Source organism: Maylandia zebra, linkage group LG3 (assembly GCF_041146795.1).
Source record: "Maylandia zebra isolate NMK-2024a linkage group LG3, Mzebra_GT3a, whole genome shotgun sequence".
Lineage (NCBI taxonomy): Eukaryota > Metazoa > Chordata > Actinopteri > Cichliformes > Cichlidae > Maylandia > Maylandia zebra.
This window is the reverse complement of record NC_135169.1, coordinates 44,615,199-44,636,589: the sequence shown is the minus strand read 5'-3', so window position 1 is coordinate 44,636,589 and position 21,391 is coordinate 44,615,199. Positions and strand designations below refer to the sequence as shown.

At 44.2% G+C, this 21,391-nt stretch overlaps 1 protein-coding gene and 1 long non-coding RNA gene across 8 annotated transcripts in view; one reads left to right on the top strand and one right to left on the bottom strand.

The window, feature by feature from the left end:
* The window catches only part of kdm6ba (lysine (K)-specific demethylase 6B, a), a 108,079-nt gene that overhangs the window by 73,692 nt on the left and 12,996 nt on the right, over window positions 1-21,391 (top strand). For 5 of the 7 annotated variants that reach the window (XM_076881914.1, XM_076881913.1, XM_076881917.1 and 2 more), the window contains 2 exons: window positions 4,791-4,858; window positions 20,983-21,069. The gene's annotated coding sequence lies outside the window, so the exon portion shown is untranslated. Of the gene's footprint in view, window positions 1-4,790; window positions 4,859-12,488; window positions 12,950-20,982; window positions 21,081-21,391 lie in introns of those variants that run through there. The other 2 variants (XM_076881915.1, XM_004572201.5) reach the window with 2 other exon arrangements.
* Window positions 582-21,391, bottom strand: part of LOC111501382 (uncharacterized) — a 47,470-nt gene continuing 26,660 nt past the window's right edge. The window contains exon 6 of the long non-coding RNA XR_013096941.1: window positions 582-858. This is a non-coding gene — a long non-coding RNA (uncharacterized LOC111501382). The remainder of the gene's footprint in view (window positions 859-21,391) is intronic.

Below are 21,391 nucleotides of genomic sequence, written 5' to 3'. Positions count from 1 at the left end.
GCACAACCAACCTCTTCATCCCTGTGATGACCCTGTTTAGTGAGAGCTGTAGAGTATAGCCTGTGCGCACAACCTGTGAATTACAGAGGTGGTTTGTAGGCAGCTGACTAGAGAACAGTTTCAAAACACACAGGAAAGTAATGATTAGTATAAAGTTTGATGAACTGATGCAACCTTGAATAGCTGTGAATGTAACAGTTAGTTTTATTAAATCTCCACATTTAATGTCCTTTTATCCTTATTACGCCCCTCTGTAGCCCCTAATCTCTTTGCAGTGGCAGCGCAAGAGTGTTCAGCTGTTGTTAATTCACCACACCTGGTGGGAAGGCACACTAGTCTATGTCTTAGTGGTAGCATTATTATGTAATTTCAAATAAAACCGCTTCTTTGTGACATTCTGGTGTTAGTCTCCATATTTATGTTGCAGCTTTTGAGCCGGGTTGTAACATAAATGGGGGCTCATCCGGGATTTGGACCTCTTGCACTGTACTTCTCTTAGTTTTTACTATTCTTTTAGGTTTGGGAGATCAAGGACTAGGTTTGTCGTAACAATCCTTTTTTCCCAGTTGCAGCAGTAGGCAACCCACTAATTTCGTACTCCTGCTTAGCCCCAAACATCTCAAGGGCGGGTGTTTATTTTCGGATCTTTGTGTCCGCCCTTATGTACGTGGGATTCTGAGTTTTTCTTTTTTTTCCGAGATAAAGTTGACGAGTCAGGTTTTCAGGGCTTATCAGCAAAGCTGTGTTTTATTTTGAAGGACTGACGTCATAAGACTGTGCCGGCGTCAGAGTTTGCACTTTGAATGTCGTCTACAGCTGTGAGGGACACGCTCTGCTTGGCTGCTCTGGTGTGGTTTGCTTGTGTGTGTGTGTGTGAAAGAGAGGGAGAGAAGAAAAAGAAGGACAGTGAGGGTTAAAAAAAAGGCCCAGTGTTAAAAGGGTTATATTCATCAAACACCAATTTGCACATGCTTGCTCAAACTGCTCACAAAAACACAGACTCTCTTTCAGTCTTTCTCACACACACACACGTAATTGCACTCTTCACAGGTCTTAAGTTTGGCAGCAGCCACAGTCAGGCTGCCTTCATTAGCGTCTGTCTAGACACAATTTATTACCAACTGTTCACTCTTGTTTTTTCGCCTTCTCTCCGCGTTTGTCTCGCTGCTGCTGGATATTCAGACGGTCTCCGGGTGTGTGTCTGCGAGTGTGGTGAGGCTCTAGTCGGTGAATCTGTCTGTCACCCCTTCTTCATGTGGGTGTCATTTTCCTGCTTTGTCCCCAAAGAGGAAGTCAGACTGTCTGCCTTGTCTGTCACTTCTATCCACCCGTGTGGGAGTCAGAGTGGGTGTGATGGTTTGTGAGCCAGGCTCGGTTTTTGACCATGACCTTTTACTAAAGCCGTATGGTAGAAGTTCACCGAGCCAAACATCCCCAACCGCAGCCAACCTGACACTCCTCCTCACTCTCTGTGGCTCTGCCAGCTCTGGCCTCGCAAACAGGCAAATGAAACAGAAAACAGACTTTATGGCTCTGTCGTCTATGCACACAGAAAGCCGGTTCATTGGCTAGAACAGGTCTCTCCACACCAACTCAGTACAGAAGACTGAGTCTGAAAGTTTTGACCTACCAACTGAATCAGAAAAAAACCCCACTGTGATGTATGTTCCTCACTGTAGCTTGTTAACCAGGCAGTGTGAACAATACAACTCCACTGCAAATTATCCTTATCTACCCGTATCCTGATCCTCACGCATGCACACTCAGGATGTGGTGTGACAACATTCCTGGAGATATGAAGTTGTTCACAGAACAATATGTTCTTGCTTATGATTAGCTCTTTGATGTGTGTGTGTCCCAATCAGGGCTGACTTTATAGGATTTGCCCACATGCTGGTGGCTTTGCTAAAGGTCATTTTAAGGATATGACTTTCTTTTTTGAAACGCACAACAACGAGAAGCACAGCGAGCAAATGGCTGTAGAGAGATGCACAGCAGACAGGCAATCTAGACGGAAAGACACTGGTGAAGATAACCCTGTCATTTAGCACCACTCCTGCAGCAACCTGCTGTTTTATATGTGTGTGTGTGTGTGTGTGGGTATGGGTATGAAGCTTGCTGCCCTAACTTGAAAAGACCTCTGATTCACGGGTGACTAAGTACTGGAGCAACTCCAGCAAGGCTACTATACTCACGCCATACAGGCTCGCACATGCTGAGGGTTGTGTGTGTGTGTGTGTTTGGCAGTAGGTGAATGTGCTAGTGTGGTTAATGTGATTATGCTGTGTGCAAAGTCGATAGGTACTGCATCAAGTAGGAAGAAATGCAGGTATCAGCTTGTGCACACACGTGGATTTGCAGGAACTGGACAAGTGTGTGGTTACTTTATTGCACTTAATTGCTGTATATGGATAGAAATGTGTGTGTATGTGGGTGTGTGGACATCGTAAACATACTGTATGTGTGTGTTTTGCAGGTGGAACACTTAGATGTGGAGCCTTTGAACCTGATGTTTCTAAGACGAGAGCTCTTTAGACAGTTTTTAGAAAGGTGCCGTTTACTCAGTGACCTAATGATCTCATTGGTTTTCCACCATCTGACCTCATGTTTTGATTGGACCATTTTTGTAGCATCTATATTTCATGTCAGAACTGTTCGGATGCTTGCTCATATTCTGGAGCTGGTCACCTAAAATAATAAAAATGCTAAATGCCTTATTAACGTATTCAGCAAATTTGGCTTTTTGCTATTTCATCTTTTCACTGCACCATTAGCAACATGCTAACAGCACAGTGCTGTGTTGGTGTTGAGGCCAGACACTAACCTCTCTCTCTACCTATGCCTGTCAAACCAGCCCTGTCTTTGTTTTTTTCCTTCTATTTTCTCTTGTCATGACTAGAGGCCATTTACTCGATCTCCTGCCACCCTCCCGTGCCCATCTGCGTCTTCATTTCTGCTGCTCTCCGCCTCTGAGCAAAGTCTGTTGCTTCACCCCTCTGTCTCTCTTCTCTGTGCTGGTTAATGTCAAAGGAAGATACTCCCACTGGTTAACCTTTACAGACAAAAGATAAGCATCGCTTTCTAGCCCGCTCTATCTCTCACTCTATCTCTTGCAACTTGGCCTGTTTTCTTTCACTTTGTGTCAGACTTAATCTGTCATCGTTTCAATTTAAATATGTTGATTCAATGTGCGGTTTACTCCTTTTTGTTATTTTGTCTTGCCTCCTTCCTGTCTTTAATCATCTCTTTCTCACATCTGCCCCCTCTTCCCCCTCACATGTAATATCAGTACAAAATCAAATGATTATATGAAAGGTTGTGACATTTTTTGTATATGTCATGAAAGACAGTCTATTCTTGCAACCATTCAGCCTGCAAGTCAAGCAGGCTTGTGTGGTTTTTTTAAGGTGGCACTACTAAAAAAAAAAACTAAATTGTTGCTGATCTACCTACATATACACACACACACACACACACACACACACACAGAGCTGTTCCACCTTTACACTGGAGCCAGCTGTGGCTCCTGAGGGGAGTTCGCCCTTTGACCTTGAGTTCAAAGGTTTGGGGGCCTTAGCCACCAGCCTCTGCAAGATCAGGCTGAGCCAGCTGTTTTTTGCTGCACAAGCTGCTCTAGGCAATGTATACTACGTTGGTTCAGCGTGGACGTGCTCAGCAGGGAAACATATGGAAGCTGAAATGTGTGGGCGTGTTATGTGTTGCAGCCCTGCAGGTAGAATATCAGAGTGTGAGGAAGAACGATTGCAAAGGTGGAGAAAGAAAGTGAGATTTATTGGACTGTAAGTTTTTTGCACACATTGATCAACAAGACAGTGGAAAAATGCATATCCATACACATGTGTGGTCCTTACTGGAGGAAAGAGGATGCAGTGTTTTTTGTCTGGAAGTCAAAGGTCAAATGTTAAGGAGAAAAAAGGGTGGGGGCGAGAGCAGGCAAGGTAAGATATGAGTAAGAGGACTAGTGAGGCGCAGACATTTAGCTCGCAACCATCGTCGACAGCCATTTGTTAAAAGAGGGGGTATTTAGTCCGTTTTGTGGATCTGAGTATACAAAAAAGACAGAATGTGTGTGCGTTGTGTACAGTCATGCCTGTTTAGTGTTTGAGCACATTGCAGGTGCTCTGTGTTCTCAGGGTGTATGTGGAGGTGTGTGTGTGTGTGTGTGTGTGTGCTGGGGGTGGGGAGGTGAACCAGAGTGCCACCTGTTCTCAGTCATGTGGCCCAGCAGTGACACTGTGAATCACTGAACAGGCGGCACATGAGGAACACACACACAGATGGCCACAGCGCTGGTCCCGGCCCTGCTGTGCATTTTGGCTGACACTCTCACACTGTGGTTTATCAGCCGCAGAATGACACATCGACACGATGACCACAGAACATTCAGCAAACGTCACGCGTGCATAATTAAGACAGGTGCAGAGAATAAAGAGTGAGCCCTGTGAGTTTGCCTTTAGCAGGAGAACAGTTTTCATTTTTCCAGTTCTTCAGCTAAAGAGCTGATGAAATGATGACCGCTGATTCAACTCACACTGGAATGTCACATGTGTTTAACCTAGTTTTGACAGTAGGTGAAAATAGAATCACATTGCTGCTCTCGGGGGGGAGACTAAATTCATTTTGGGAGTAAAGTCTTAAAATGACAGTGATTTATTTATTTATTTGTCAAAATTCTCTTTTGAGCAAATGAAGTGTCCAGCTCCATATTCCTGATAACATTATTAATGTTGACACCAGACTGACTCGTGGTCCCCCCGTTGTGGTTTCAGGAGCTGAGAGGTGTCATGGTGTCCGGTGGATGCTAAAAAAGAGGGACTACATCACCTCTGATCTCAAGGTAGGACTCTTTAAACATATACTTTCTTCTCTGATCCACAGTTTCTAACTTGGTGCCAGTTTTCACATAACCAAGCAGTACTAAGTACAGTACTGTGCAAAAGTCTTGAGCCACCCCGCATTTCTTCATACTTTGCTTCCTAGGAGCCAGGCTCTGTTTTCATTTCTGAAGTGGTCTTGTGCAATAGCTTTCCATGCTTTCCGAAGATCATTCAGTTTATATATATATATATACACATATATTTGTAAGCCACTTAACACTAAACTATGAATCATTTAAGAAAATAAAAAGAAAATAAAAATGCACCTTTTCTTTCGTTGACTTTCCAAAAAAAGTGAAACATAAGATAAAAATTATATTTCTGCACCAACAAGGTGATATTGAAACAGCTATTAGCCAAAAACTGGGGATATATCAACTTGATGTGCAGTGTTTTTTTTGAAAAATTTGAGGAAATTGGACAAGCAGGGGACAAACGGACAGGCAGTGGCAGGGCCTAAAACAGCATCTTAAAGTCATGCCTTTAAGAAACAAAGACAAATCCTGACAAGAGGACCTCAGAGATGCATGTGGCCCTTCATTTGATCCATCTAATGTTCACTGAAGCCTCATCAGAAATGGTGTCAGGGGAAAAGTGGCTGCCAAGAAGCCATTCTTTGTGACCATGGACAAAGGAAGAGAAACAGGAAGAAAGGGCTGAGTTATGCAAAATTACGCAAAAACTGGATTGAAAAGTGGCAACAGGTCTTATGAACTGAAGAATCCAAGTTTGGCCAGAGAAGCGATATGACACTGAGTGCAGACAGCCATCTGTAAAACTCGGTGGAGGCTCTGTCGTGTTTTGGATTTGCATTTCAGCCTGCGGTGTTGGGGATCTTGTCAAAATCGATGGAATTATAAACACAGAAAAGAACCATCAGATTTTGATCCACCATCCAAAGCAATATGAAAACTGTGTGACTGAAAAGGGCTTCATTTCTCAGCATGACAGTGATCCCCAAAACACTCCCAATGCAGTAAAAGTATACCTGACGTTTTTAGAAGCAGTGTGGGATCATCTCGACAGAGAACAGAACAAAATCAGAATCACTTTTATTGCCAAGTTTTAAATAAATATAAAGAAATGAAGCGTTGCTCAAGACTTTTTCACAATGTTGTAAAATATACTACAGCTGTCCTTCATAAACTATACTCTGCTTTGTGACCTCAGCATTTAACTGACTTTACCCAGTTATGTAACAGATAAAGGCTATAAAAAATTAGGGTAAGTAGGTGAGGCAGGTAGAGGAGTAGGTCGATGTGTGAAAAGAGTGAGTAAGAGAGCAGTAGGAGTGCACATTAGACACACACACACACACAATCATTAATTATGAAGGAGGTGAGTTGCAAAGTCACGGGTGTCAGTGGATTACTCCTCTTTTATGATTTCTCATACACGCAAACACCTTTTTATGCTTTTGAACTTTGTGTGTGCCGTAAGTGCTGAACGTGCATGTTCTGTAAAAGTTGCTGACTCAGCCATTCAGCTCATATCAAAACCACATTAGAGAGCGAGAGATCAACGATTTCGTTTTTCATTCTGTTAGCAATCAGCGAGGAAGCTGTGATTAGCAAAATTCTCCGTATCTCACTGACAGTTTCATTTACCGAAAACTTTTCCCAACCTCCAAAGCAGTTTGGGTTATGATGTAAATGTCGTATTGCTTTACTCTATGTAACCTTCAACAAAACCTCCCCGGTTACCCCGTGTTGTAATCACATTATAATGTCACTGCTGCTGCTGCACGCTCATTTTTACACCACTGGACGGTTGCTGTCTGGTTAAACTCAATGTTGTAGTGCAGTGTGTGAGTTTTAGCAGCAAACATCAAAGCAAAGTTATCTGCAGGGACATGTGGCTTAGCCTTAGTCTCCATGATAGGAAATTGACTAGTTGGGACAATCTGCTGAAAATGTATTCCTTTACATGCGCTCCTAACTTTGTAAGCTCCTTTACTTTTCACTGAGTATAACTTTGGGGGGAGGGTGAGTATATTAAGCACGACTGGAGTTCTTAGCTTATCATAGCACCACAGTTGGGATTAGCTGGTTGTTTGGGGAACTAAGGGAAAAGCCGGGGCTCCCTATCAGTCGCTCTCTCCTCGAGTAAAGGCCCTAATTATCAGGGCTGCAGCGCTCCATTCAGCCAGCTATATGTGGGTGTGCTTAGGCAGTCTCTCAGTCTGACTGCCTGTGTGGCTCTCTGTCTCCTCGCAGTGTGAGTGTGCGTGGAGGTGATTATTATAGTGTCTGTGGGTCTCTCGCTGTACCCAAAAGCTGACTCACGTTATGCCACATGTACACACGGACATACGCGCGCACAGTCCCACACACAATCCTACATATCAGAGGCTGAAAAGTACCATCTGTACCAGGGACACAGTCTCCTACACCCAGGCTCACACACCCTCACACACAGACACATAACTTCACTTGCTACTCTCAAACTTTCTTTCTAGACCCCGTCACTGTTATAAGCTGTTTATTTTTCAAACATGCTTGCATGCGTGTGGCTGGCATGACAGGAATTTGGGGTCTCACACCCATAAAGTAGGTGCTGTATATATTTGGAGTGTGAGAACTGCTCCGTCCCCATCCCTGATCTCTTTAATTACACACACAAAGTCTCACACATGCACACATGCCTGCATTTCTTCCACACACATAAACACATGATTGTTAGCCTTGTACCAGAGCTGCAAAAACAGTGCTTTGCTTTTTTTTTCTTTATTGTCCCCTCCTACCACACACACACACACACACACACACACACACACACACACACACACACAAACACACGCACACACGGGACCCTGGGACAAGCTGTAATTCCTCAGCTTCACTTGTTGTGGGAGAAGAAGTATGGGAATTCAGCTCATATATATTTAATCTTTTCAAACTCTTATTATATGGGTGCATGTATGAGAGGAGCAGCTGGGGGAAACTGTGTTTGTGCAGGGGCAGTGTGTGTGGCACACTAAAGTCCCACCCGTGCCCACATCAATCAGCAGTCCTCTTCCTGTTCACTTTTGCAGGATGATGTTCTCTCACCGCACTCTTTGGTGTGCACTCACTCGAAACAACACTTTAGACAGTAAACACACTGTAATAGAATAGAGTACTGTACTAATCTCACACTAGGAGCAATATGAGAAAGCAGACTCACCAGTCCAAAAAAACACAACAAAAACCCCCAACAGCACAATATTTCCTTAAAGAGGAATGGCTGGGGTTTATATGGTGCTTCTAGTCTTACTGACCATTCAGAGTGCTTTATCTAGCACACATCCATGGCCAACAGACTCCACACAGAGAGGGTTTGAACCAGGAACCTTCTTTCTGTAAGGCAACATTGGCCACTCTGTGGCTGGACTTAAAGAGACATCCCTGTTGAGCTAAATAAATAGCATTTAGTCAACTTTAACCACTGTAATTGTGAACAGATAATGTATAATTCAGTACTCTGTGGTGGATCATTTACAACTGGAGCAGTACAAGCCTTAGTAGCATCCAAAAGACATGCTAAAATGTGTTTCATCACATCAGATGTATAATTAATATGTAATTGGACATTATTGATGTGAACTTTGGTGTGGACCCTTACTGCTATTCTTGGTGCAGCCATTAATGCTTCCAAGCTCCTTGCACAGTACTGTACGTACCATAAACACAGGCTTTAAGAAAAACAATCCATCCATATAAGCACCACTGCCTTCAAGTACCATAAAGACCCCCTCTGTGCTGTGTCCCTCCCCGTTTTCAACACAAAACACATTATTGAACAGTCTTTGTCACTTCACAATAGACATCTAGATCCACCCGGTAGGACACGCAGCACATGCCATGCACTTACTTCACCAGGGGCTTGAATCTAGCACACACTTTCTCTTCTTGTCACTTTTCACTGCGAGCTAATAAAAACAAAAATGCTTCCACTCATTTAACGTTGTGTTAGGAAAATGGAACAGGCAGCAGGAGACTGATATACTGTAAATTCCAGAAGTTTTCCTGACCTACATAAATTAGCCAACTTTACTTTAATTAATAAAAATATACTTTTCACTAGATTTTATGAGGTTACTGTTAATTGTACGGAGAAAATGTTTACTTTTTACTTATTGCTTCGAGTGACGTTAACATAAAGCAAAAGAGCTGAAGCAAAGGAAACAATTACATTGTTCCACCAGTAGGAGGAAACAGACTTGGCGCTACATTGTGTCAAGTCTGCCAAAAAGAAGAAGATGTCAATATCTGACCTCCCAAATCCGCTTCTGGATGGGTCAAAAATTCCCATAAAGATATTCCTAAACTTTGTGGAAAGCCTTCCCAGAAGATTTGAAGCTGTTGTAGCGGCAAAGTGTGGGAGAATGGGATGCTCTCAAGTTCGTATGCATGTGAAGGCAGACGAGCGAATACTGAATGTTCATCCAAATCCGATGTTACATTCTGTTTGTCTTTGTTTCACATGTCACATACAGTGTAAGCAATGTACCGGTCACCGAAATTTGTATCTTTGCCGTGATTTTATTGGACTTACCACTAAATACGAAACGAAGAATACGAAAAGGTTCTGCAGGGCTGGCTAGCACCAATTCAAGCACGTAAGAGTGCTTGAATTTTGCCCATTTTTATGGCTCTTTTTATCTTTTAAGGAACAGTAAGGTAAGTTATTAAACTTGCAATAAGTGTTTAACTTTGTTTCTCAGTGCAGCCGACAATATTTAATGATAAATGGCTTTTATCTGTGTCAACTTGCCGAGGTTGACACAGTGAATGCAGTTTGGCCCTCCAGGTGTTACAGCAGGTGAACTCCATGCAAATACTGACAGTACTGATAGTGTCAGCTACAGAGGCAACTCTACATGAAGCTTGTTACAGCCACGCTGGCTGGTTAATGAATCATCATATTTGACTCTAAGGATTTAAATATCATTTGTAGATACATGGTTGTTTCTATAAGTACTGACCTCTCTGTAGGATGTTCACTCGTTATAATACTGAGCTTGCATGGCTGAAACTATTTCCTTGTTCCTATTTGGATGTCGATGAACTCGCCCTGTTTTGAGTCAGAGTTCTAAGAATCTAAATAGTACACAGTGGAAGTTGTTTGGTTGCTTTTAAAGAGGCTTGTGAGAATGAAGAGGCCTGGGGTCTGTTAATGCTGCTGACTGTCACTGATGTAGCTGCGCCCGTCTCATCAAATCCTCTCCACCCTGACACGGACACGACTGACCGTATTTCTGAGAGAGATATTTTAATGGATGATCCCAAGAACCTCCCCAGAGTACTTTCCCTGAAGCTGTGAAAAACACTTTCATATTTATCTGAAGACTAACGCTTAGATTAAGACAGAAAAGAAGAGACTTCTGTCAAACCTGCACACTTTTAAAGGTACAAGTTTTTAGAACTTGAATGCAACTAAATAAACGTCTTAAAATCATCACATGTGAAACCAAATGATGATTTCTGACTTATTATGTGTGAACAGGGACAGCTTAGTAGATGTTATGAAAAAGTTTCACTTGTATCTTTAGGTCTTTTTTTAAAATTATTGATTTCTGAAGCACTCAAAAAAGCTGAGTAATAATTATTTACTATTTTAAGGCCATTGGTTGAGGTTAAGGCTTATTAATTAGAATTTACAGTGTAGCCTCAGCGATTTGCACCGAGGCTAGGAGTGGTTTCACAATGTTCAGATTTTATTGTTTGTTTGTTTGTTTGTAGTCTGTTCTCTTTTTAGAATTGTTCCGACCATAAATAAACTGTGTGCGCGTGTATCCATAAGTCATCGTCTTAGCATCATCCATGACACACTCCCGTCCTCCCTGCGGCAACTAATTTTGCCTCCTGTTATCCTGCTGAGGCAGTGCTTTCTAAATATAACCTGTGTGTGTTTGTTGGGTTTGTGATGCATACTGTTGGTTGCACCAGTGTGGCTCTTTGGCATTATTATAGAGAACAGGATGGTTGCTTTGGCAAGGAATGGCTGGAACAAATGTTTCCGGCCTTGGAGAGACCTGTTTGTAGTTTTCAAAGTCTTGTTTGGCTACCTTTGAGCACGTGGCATATAATTCTTGTGCTGTCTGTGCACACAGTCAAATCACTGTCATCTAGTAGGCACAACCAAGAAATATATTAAACTCATAAGTCAAGGTTTTATATGGCAAAGCCATGAGAACTATGTTTCAACAAATAAAAAATACAGTAGTTCTATATTATTGAGCCATAAAACACTCTGTACATCTAACATATCTATAAGCACCACATCAGGTCCATCCACAGACCTTCCACTCTATAAACACATTTATGCTATATTTATGTAGCTATCTAAAGCACAAACCTCACATCTCATAATGAAGACATTGCCCACCTTCACTAAATAACTCAAAGCACAAGAGCATTCAATCACTGGCCACTCAGTAGTTACACACATTCAACTGTATGCTAATGTGAATATCTAATCAGCCATTTATGGTCAAGATGACCTGATGAAGTAGATGGTTAGGAAATGCAATTGTTAGTGCCAGACAGGCTGCTCTGACTGCTTTACAAACTACCAATCTACCACATACCCAAAGTACAGAGAATAGTCTGAAAAAGAGCAAATAGCCAGTGAGCAGGGGCAGATCTAGAGGGTAGTTATATGAAATGTGTATACTTTATTTGAATTGTTTTAACTATATGCAATACCTGCATATGTGGGTTTTTTAAAAGGGTTGATTTTGCCACCCTAAGGGAATTTCTCTACCTCAGCCCCTGCCAGTGAGCTGCACTTCTCTGTGTGAAAATTCCTCATTTGATGTCTGAAATTAAAGGAGAATGGCCAATCTTCTTAGAGCTGACAGGAAGGCAACAATAAGTCACTTGCTACAAGCAAGGTATGCAGAAGAGCATCTCTGAATGCACAACACATTGAAACTTGAAGCCGATGGCCTGCAGCAGCACAAGACCACACTGGGTGCCACTCCTGTCAGCTGGAACAGGAACCTGAGGTTGCAGTTTGCAGCAGTTTTGAAGGAAAAAGAAGGGATCTAACCTGGTACATAAAATCTGAACCAAATACCACAAATTTAAAGTTTACTGAGCACTTATTACATGTTTACCATCTTTGTAACTGTGTTATTAATAAATAGTGTATTCTAGTCAGGTTGAGGGCAGGCTGTATCATTTTAGAAAACTGTTGAGTCTAACGTAACAGACTGTCTGTTCTCACTGTAACAATGTGCAAGTTGCCCAAAGAGAAGAAACCATTCTATCCTTTCAGCAGTGGATCTGTGAGGCCAGTAGTTTTCTTATTATGGATGTACAAGAAATCCAAGTCACAGGCAAAAATGTACTCAGACTAAAACACTGCGATAGTCTGTCTTCCTGTGGGTAATATGAAGTGAGGGGCGCTTCCTCGTCCAGAAATAGACCGAGGCAGAGAAATAGCTGCTGGCTGTGCTGGAGTCCAAGCGCTGGTCACGAGTCTGCCTGAAGAAGAAAAAAAACCCTCCGGAGTTAAAAATAAAAAGGTACAAAGAGAAATAAACGGGCCCGGTACCGGCAGTCGGATCTAACGCGAGCTTACCCTGGGATTCCGGGGGCGGGGATTGACGTCACGTTCTCTTTAAACACAGCTCAGCGCAATACGAGCTGTGCCCGTCAGCTTCAGTGAGAGAGCTTCTTTGACGCGGAGAGAAACACGGAGAGCCGTGCGAGCGGAGCTGGGGCTTGACAGCAGAGACAGCCATCAGACACGGAGTAAAATATCTGAACGAGCCCATCACGGACACCGGAGACGCTCTCCTGCTGTCAGGAGGCTCAAGTTTCGGTTTTTTTGTTCTGTTTTTTATTGGGAAAGGAAACGATAGAGACCGACAGGGATTATAGGACTGTAGCTGCTCTGCCGGCTGTTCGAGTTTCTATGCACACTCGGAGCTCTAAACTTCCAAACACAGCGAGTGTAAAAGGCTGCTGTGACTGACAGCGAGGACCCGGATACTTCATTCATATTTCATTCAACAATTTATTTCCCTTCTGCTGCGACTGTTGGAAGCTCTGCTGTGACCGGTGAGTGCCGGGGCTGGTGGGAGGAGGAGGGGGATTTAAAAGTCCAGGCGACTTTGTTTTGGTTGTAATGAGGGTGGGTTTTGGGGGGTGAAAAGAAAGTTTACTATGAAATAGCCTCGTGTGGCATCACTGGGCGATACCATAGCCGTACTGTCATGTTCGGCTACTGATCCATTGATTGATTCGGAACAATGAGCGCATTATCGGAACTGGCTGAGTGGAACTGTCGATCGTGTGTAATCGATGAGGTGGGGGAATTTCGCTGTGTTTTTCTCAACCACGGGTGGCTCCCTTTAATCCCACGCGTGTAGGCTGGGTCTCAGTTCGCCGAATTGTTTTCGTCATATTCACGTTTGAGCGTCTTTACCGGACCCGGTTAATCATTCGGCGCACGTGGGCTTATTTCTGCTAAATTGGCGATAGGATGGGAATCTGCGGTTTTTTTGTACTTAACACGAAACCTACTTCCCCAACTTTTGTCCTGAAGCTAGTCTGTGCGTGCAGACAGTGTGTGATGACAGCTCCATCCACGGTAACGCGACCACGGTCCTAGTTCCGTTTCGCGTTGCCTTGAAAACTCATGATCATGCCGTGGCTGGAAAAGGGGAAGGGGAGTTAGAGGACAGAAAACTGCTTGTGTAATGAGATCTCACGCCATTGTGTGTCTGTGTGTTGGAGAGGGGGGTGGGCAGGATCACCGAGGTCGGCAGCCGTATAAAGTGAATGGATAGCTGCCTCCCCCAACCCCCAAAATCACCCTCCAGTCATAGTTACGCACACAAAGAGCTTGATTGAAAGGAAGTGATTTGCATCACCTCTGTTTTTTTTTCGAGGGGATGGGTGCTGACCTTAAAGTCTGAGTTTCAGGGTCAGATAGTCCACTAAAGTCTCTCTGCGTCTGGCCCGTGCGTATACGTGCGCCTTGGCCGCCTTACATCAAAATAACGACCCAGTTAACTCGTTTGGAGGAGTGGTTGCAAGCGTTTGAAGTATCATAATGAGCTATTGCATCACCACCCACAGACTTTACACACTTTTTTTTTTTTAGTCAGGAGAAGGCAGTTGGTGAGAATTTGTGGCTGGTCGTGTCGCTCATTTGTCATTTTATTGCCCGCAATAAACGAGGGGAGATCAGAAGGAGGAGCGTGCTGGCAGGGGATCGCTGAGAAAACAAAAACGAATCCCTTTGAAGGTTCACTTCCGATCGATCAGATTGATTGGCATGGAAACAGCAGCGTGTTTTGTCTCACCTTTTCATGTCGGGGTAGTAAAAAAAAGTTAAAGCTCCACCTCGCTTCTAACACGCCGTGCCGACTGTGTGCTGCTGCTTCAAGCCCCGCCCCTTTCCTCCAGTGCTCTCAACAGGAGTGCGTGTGTATGTGTGAATGAACAAGCGCCGCCTATTTTACTATGACTTGATGACGAACATGGACGATTATTAAAGCGATACACACGCGTCAGGAAACAGACGTGACAGTGGAAAGAAGCTCAACAGCAGCGGTTGAGTCATTAAAACCTCAGTAAGAAGAGCAAATTATTAGAGCTTTTCACCCAATCCCACCCACAGCACTCTCCTTTTTCTCCATAAGTAACCCTGATACAGATGTAACTAGTTCACTATGATTTTTTTCCTTTGTACATGTGCCTGGCATTGGAAATGGGTCAGTAGGCTGGCTTGAAGTGATTACTCAGCTACTCCTGCCAGTTAACACTGTCTGTCAGATGGTGGGTGCTGCGCATCAACCATTTTTTGTCACCCGTTACACAAAACGAATATAATCAAGTTACAAGTTTTTCAGAGTGAAACTGTTGAGGTCAGTGATCAAATGTGGCAGCGAAACATCTGTGCGACACCACAACGTTGAAACCGTTCCAGTAAAGGGTGTAGTTTCTCTTTCAGAGAGCAACGCAGAACGAGAGAGGTGGAGTAAAACGTAAAAGAGGAGTCGAGAGAGGGGTTTGTGTGTGTTTTCAGAACAACGTCTGCTCTGCCGATGATCAGTTTGTCAAACACACCCCGACAGTGCAGCCGATTAAATCTGGACTTGCTCCATGTGCTGGCTGGAATTTGCCCATCGTTTCATTTCAACGTTTAAAGGAAGGCATCCTGTTCACCTCAACTGACCCCACGCACACCCTCTATGTAATAAACATGATGACATCACATATAGCCGGGGGGGTGGTTGCACAGAGCTAATTTTCAGTGCATGAGCTGATCGCCTGTCCATGCAGCGTTTTAAAAGGTGCACGCTGATAAGGATTTACTGACTGAAGGAAGAAGGGCTTTAAGACTTTGCTGGGGGAGCAGCTGGAGGCAATATCTTAGTCAGGCAAGTGTGGAATTCCACTATGCCTTCAGAGACAGACTGCTGGGGATCAAGGTCTGCCAAAATTGGCAGCGGGGGCCCAAAAACAACAACCATATTGTCTTCTGTAGGGTCCAGCATATGGTAAAAGTTATTATGCATGTCTGTCGGGTATGAAAAAGGGGGGAAAATCAATTTGGTGAAAAGAGTCATATAAAACATGAGCTTTAAATGAGGCAAAATTACAATAATTGGCAGTAAAACAAGCAAAAAAAACTGGAATAGACACAACTGAACTTTCTAAATGCATATGCCAGCGGCACTTTATGGACGATAATTGGCTTTTTAGCTTTTGAAATACGGCATCATAGCAGTGTGTATGGATGAATTCATTATCCCTGCTACTTCTTTCTCATTAGTTTCTACAAACCAGCAGGGCTCCGGTATGTCACCGGCCACACACAAACCATGGACATCGATTGTTTGCTGTACTGGACATTTATATTACGCTGTGATGTGATCTGAGGGCACTTGGGAAAAATAGATCCTCTGTGTAATACATTTCGCAATCTGAAGGAGTGAACTGAAATTTATTTAGTTATTTATTTTTTTACTTGAGCAGGCAGGGGTTCAGATGCACCACACTAATGTTAAACACTTTTACGTTAGCTTTTAGCATTTGCAAAGTTGAAAGCTTTTCTACAGGAGAAAGGGGGTGTTCCTGTTCTACTACTATTTTAAAGCCAGTGAGAGTGAGGAGAAAGTTTTCCCTCTGAGTTCACTCTCTGTTATCTCTGGCCCTTTGCCATCAGCGATGATGCCACAGTGGAAGGGCTGTGTTTGAACCTACAGTGTGTGTGTGTGTGACTCATAGCTAAAGTTAAACAGGCTCTCACAACTTGGAAAGAATTTTCTTCCTTCCTTTGGTACCTCGCCTCACCTCCTGTGACTGCATTTACCCACGCTGGGAGAATAGCTGATAAGTCAGCCGGTGAGTAGGGAGAGATTCATGAAGGGGAAAAAACCCTACAAGATCAGCAGCTGTGGTATTTGGAGAATCTATAAACAGGCCTTGGATGTTCTCTGGTCTAAACGAACAAACGTCATAACAAAGCTGCTCTGCCTGTGTCACGGTTGTTCTGATAAAGTCAAAATGATCGTAATTACACCCACTGTAAAAACAACGGCGTGCTGACCATCTGCACACATGCTGTCATTATCTCTGATTAGCTGCAACTCTCTCTCTCGCACACACACACACATGTCGGGTATTCATGTCTTGCTGGGACATCTAATTGACATCATGCCACTTACTCTAAACATAACTCTGGCACTAAAACCACATTTTGAGTCTCAAAAATGCCTTCAAACTCGTGGGGACTGGGATTTTGGTCCGCATAAGGATATGACTACACATGCACACACACACACACACATGTTGCTAAGTGTTATTCACACACACAGACTGCCAGTGAAACACAATGTGAGTCCAGTGAGGAAGAGGATGGGGATGGTGTGAGGTCAAGTCTGCCTTGTGTTTCAGGAAACATGTTGGTTAGTAAAGCCCTCTCATAAAACCTGTCTCTCTATGTCAGACTCGCCAGCTTACTTCAATAACTGTTGGTTAAGACGCGACTAGTTCCCCTGGTAACTGTTGCCAAGGAAGCTGTCTCTAGTCTTGTTTGGTGTATTTCTGAGCGTCTGTGTGTTTGAGTGTGTCAGCCCTGGATGTGGACTAGACGTACCTGGAGAATGGGGGAGGGGGATTTTTAGACTATTTTCACACGTGCAGCTGTGTTTGTCCAGAGCTTTTCTTACACTGGTTATAGAAAAGCCTCACTCAAGAGAAGCAGAAAGAAAAGTTGGGGGACTTCTGAGGTTGCTCATGTGCGAGAATCGAGCCGCCGTCGCTTCTAAGATTTCGGCTTTGTCCTCCAGAGGTGTTGAGTCATCCCTCTTTTTTTTGGTGTTTCTTGTTTTCTTTCCGATTCTCCGCTGACATGCACAGAAGTCTGTAGTTTCCTCTGAAACTCTAGAGTTTCTGTGAAAAAGAAGCCGAAAAGCACAAGTGACACAGACGCCCATTCTCCCATCACCTGTTTGTCACTCACTTTTACCAGAAGCCTGAGAGCGCGATCAGGCTTTTCACTTGAGCAGCAGATCAGAGTAAAGTCAGTTATGTCGCTTGTTTTTGTTGAAGTGGCTGGTGTGAGTCATGAGTTGGACACACGTGCCGTCGCACAGGATGACTGTGTGTCTGAGGTGTATTTTTAGGAACCTGCAGTGGCGAGCTGACCCTGCTTATTTCACATCTGCTCGTATTAGTCACATAAGAAAGTCATTTATTGCACACACTCTAAAACGCTTCGAGTTATCTTTTTAACAGGAAGCCTCATGGTTTTTAAAAAGAACCAAAACCCTTCCCCAAAGCTCGATTTTTCTCCCTCACACATTTGTACACACGCCCCCTCAGGGAGGCCCACTTCCTGTGGTTGTGACGACAGTTTCCTCTCCCCTTAGAGCTCTCTTCCTCTTCTCTTTAAACGTCACTTACACACAAGTGCAACTGGTCTCTTTTGTATGATTTGTGCACCACTGTAACTGTCGTAAGTTGTCAGCCACAGGATGTCACAGGAAAATAAAAGGACCTCTTGTTTTCTTCCTTCCTTTCTTTTCTTTTTTTTCCACCTACACACTCCGGTTGCAATTTGTGCTTCTTTTTTCACCAAGAGATAAAAACGTAGTCTAACTGTAATCATCTCTCATCTCCTGAATGAGGTCAAGACCACCAAAATTAATGGAAAAAGTAGCGTTGAGGAGCCGAACAACAAACTGACAGGCTGACCACTGACAGCCAGAACGAGATAATGATTCGTTCGTGGTTGCTGCTAACCTGATGATTGTCCCTGTTGTTTTCTAAATGTTTACATTGGAAGCAACTTCAAGCCAACACAGTTTAAATATGAAGACTTTGCCTCCACAGATGCTCCTACTGCCTCTCTGTCACGGCCTCAATGTCGAGCAGATGTGTGGGAGTACGCACGGAAGAAAGCAACTGTGAGCTTTACCTGAATTGTTGCTCGGCACAGGCTTAAGTGAATGAGGCAGTGGGTTAAGGGTCAGCTCAGCACAGTGTTTTCTCAGTCCAGAGTTGTGTGTGTGTGTGTGTTGTTGTTGTGAACACTCCGCCATAAAGGTCAGCTCCTTCTGGTTTTCTGCAGAAACCGTTTGCTTTGCCGTGTCCTCAGCTGAACTGCACTGCCTTGTGCGCGCTGGCTGGCACATCATCTTCTAATTCTGTGTGTGTGTAAAGATGCAGACGTGATAAAGTTAGCCCACATCATCATCATCTTGGAACAGCATGCACTGACGTTAGTGCACGCACAAACAAATAAATACAGTACATGTAGACACAGGGAGCCTGGCAACGGGGCGGGGGAGGACGGATGCAGGGGCTACGTGTGTGTGTGAGAGAGAGAGAGAAATGCATGGTGTTTCCTCCAGAACACGATCTCTATCTGGGACTGATTATGTAATGGCCAAGTGGAGTAAAGCTGCGGGAGGAAGGAACAAGAAGAGAGAGAAGACCATGCATGGCCTTGCCGCCATGCTTGATGGGAGACTGACTGCTGCCAGAGCTCTTTTCTAACTCGTTTTCTTTCTATTATCTGCCACTTCTCCCAGTTTTATCTGGTCATTTCTTATCAGAATGGCTCTGCAGTGAATTTACTCAGACAGTAAACTGCTCCCCAGCTGCCTGCTTTTACCTCGTCAAGCCCTCGTCCTTGGTCATTGCTCATATTCCCGTTCCAGCAGCCTCGTGTGCTTTCCTCGGACAAACAAGTAAACAAGTAGACTCTAACAGATGGATATTTTCCCAGTGAATGTCGTTATTGGCGTCTTTTTCTCGTTTTTTCTCACGCGTTTGTCTGAGGCAGAGGCATAAAGGGATGACTGTGAATAAACGGCAGGCTGTGGCACAGAGACGGAGCTCGTGTAACGATTTAGTTTAAACTGTTCCCCTCAGCGCTCATCGGCGACGAAGCAGGCTTCCCTGTGCACAGCCACAAGCATGTGACGTTGGGCTGTGCCATGAAATTGCTTTGCTTGTCAGATCCCACAGAGAAACGTTTCATTAACTGTCTGACTTCCTGGGTGTAATGGTTGTCTGACGGCCGACGGCACAGAGTTGTTCTGTACCCGCTCGACCCCTGGGCTGCTGTTTCGGGGACATTAACTAACTTTCCTACGATAACCAGGGTGTTGACAGGAACACCTCTTTGATGGTCGGGGGGGCGGGGGGGGGATTCCACTTCCACAAGATGTACTCTGGAGGGGATTTTTGATTGAACAATAAATGATGTCATGAGTGATAGTTTTATCAGCTGCGTATGACAGATGCAGATGTTCTCAAAGGGCTTTCACTTCTTTTACCGTAGATACCGCAGTAGTTTTTGTTTGCTGTGGTTAGAGCAAAATAAAATTGAAAGCAAGTAGCAATCACGCTAACACCTGCAGCGCTTGAAGGTTTAAATTTAAACTTCTCAAAGTGCTTCCTGTCTTTCTTTGAGTTCTTCGGCAGCAGAACGTTCCATTTGGGTGAAACGGTTACAGATTAATCAGTCTGAACATTTTCGTAGAATTTTCCTCATCGTTTCTCCTGAAGTTGCGGTTTACTAGTTTGATCATTCTCTCGGCCACGAAACCCCCTACCGAACATCTCATCGGCACATCCTGCTTATTTGTCTAAACATGCACTCACGTACTGATTACCCGAGCGTCACGCTTCTAAGGAAGCAGAAATGACATCACACGGTCAGAGAAATTCCCGCTGTTGTTACTTCTGCAGTGGTGCAGAAACGCCCCCGGTCACCTGACTGTAAGTGGTGTCCCGGAGGGGCGGGGTTTCAGGCCCAGCGGTTTGGGGTAAGCCGTCTTCCAGGCGAGCTGAGTCATCGGGGGTTCCCCAAAAAATAACCTGCGTAATGCTCGCGCTCACTCTCACTGCTTCTCCTCTCCTACACCATACTCTTACCCATAGGTGCTATAACCACATTTCATCGCTTTGGTATAATCTGATAGAACCCGAGCTGCTCTTGAACAAGTTTCTACCGCCTATGTGTACGATCTCATTACAGAGTACTGAGTTTCTAACACTATGCTGCTGAGTAGCAATGTGATAGCCAGGGTAGATGGCTGTTTGGTCACACACACACCCTCTATAAAAGTAGTAATTACAACCTGGCCACCGTGTCCCCATTTGCTCTCAAAAGAAGTCACAGATGATCTCTAGCTGTATTTTTGTTTGTCTTTCTTCTAATTTAAACCTTTCTACTTTCACCACAATGCAGTTTTACTACATTTTGCCAGTGCTATGTTTTCCATGTGATGGTTGACTGAGTTTATGGGCTTTTGCTGTTAGAGTTAGACGGGCCTCTTACTTGCCAGCACGAGTGAATGAGCAAGAGTTCTTCACTCCCATTTTATCACTCTGCCATGCATCACCTGAAGGGTGAGGATGATTCAGGTGGAGATGATGCACTGAAGCAAAAGAGAGAAGGGGTGGGGTAAAGGGCTTCTCAGTCGATGCTGAGAGAACCTTCACTCAGTCTCGTGCTTTGAGACCGAGACGCTAACTCAGAGTGTTGTTTACCCTGGTCGTGTTGTTGTTGTTGTTGTTGTTTTTCTCCCTGACAAGCTGACATTTTTCCCTTCTCTGTGTTTCAGGATTGAGGAGACCCCGGAAGAAATGATTGGCAGCTGAAGCTGAGACTTAACACAACTGTGAATCAATAACTCGGTGCTACTCTAAAGGTGCGCACAGCGTGAGTGTTTGTATCACTTTTCCTTTAAAGCACGTGGAGTGCAGTCCTGACAGTTAACGCCGGCCTATCTTCACATAGCAGCAGCGTCTGGCAGATCGTGATCCCTCGCCCCTTGAGGGTGGTGTTCATGTGTCAGTGAACAGCAACCCTCCTCGTGAGCTAAAAGTGTACAGTGTTTGAAGTATCCTCTGCTGGGCTTTATATAGAGCCCGTGATCCAGTGTTAGTGGGAGGAAGAAAAGGAAGGGAAGATGAACTGGTGGGAGGAAGTACTGCGTACGGCCAGAGCTAATTCTGGAAAAACTAGTGGAA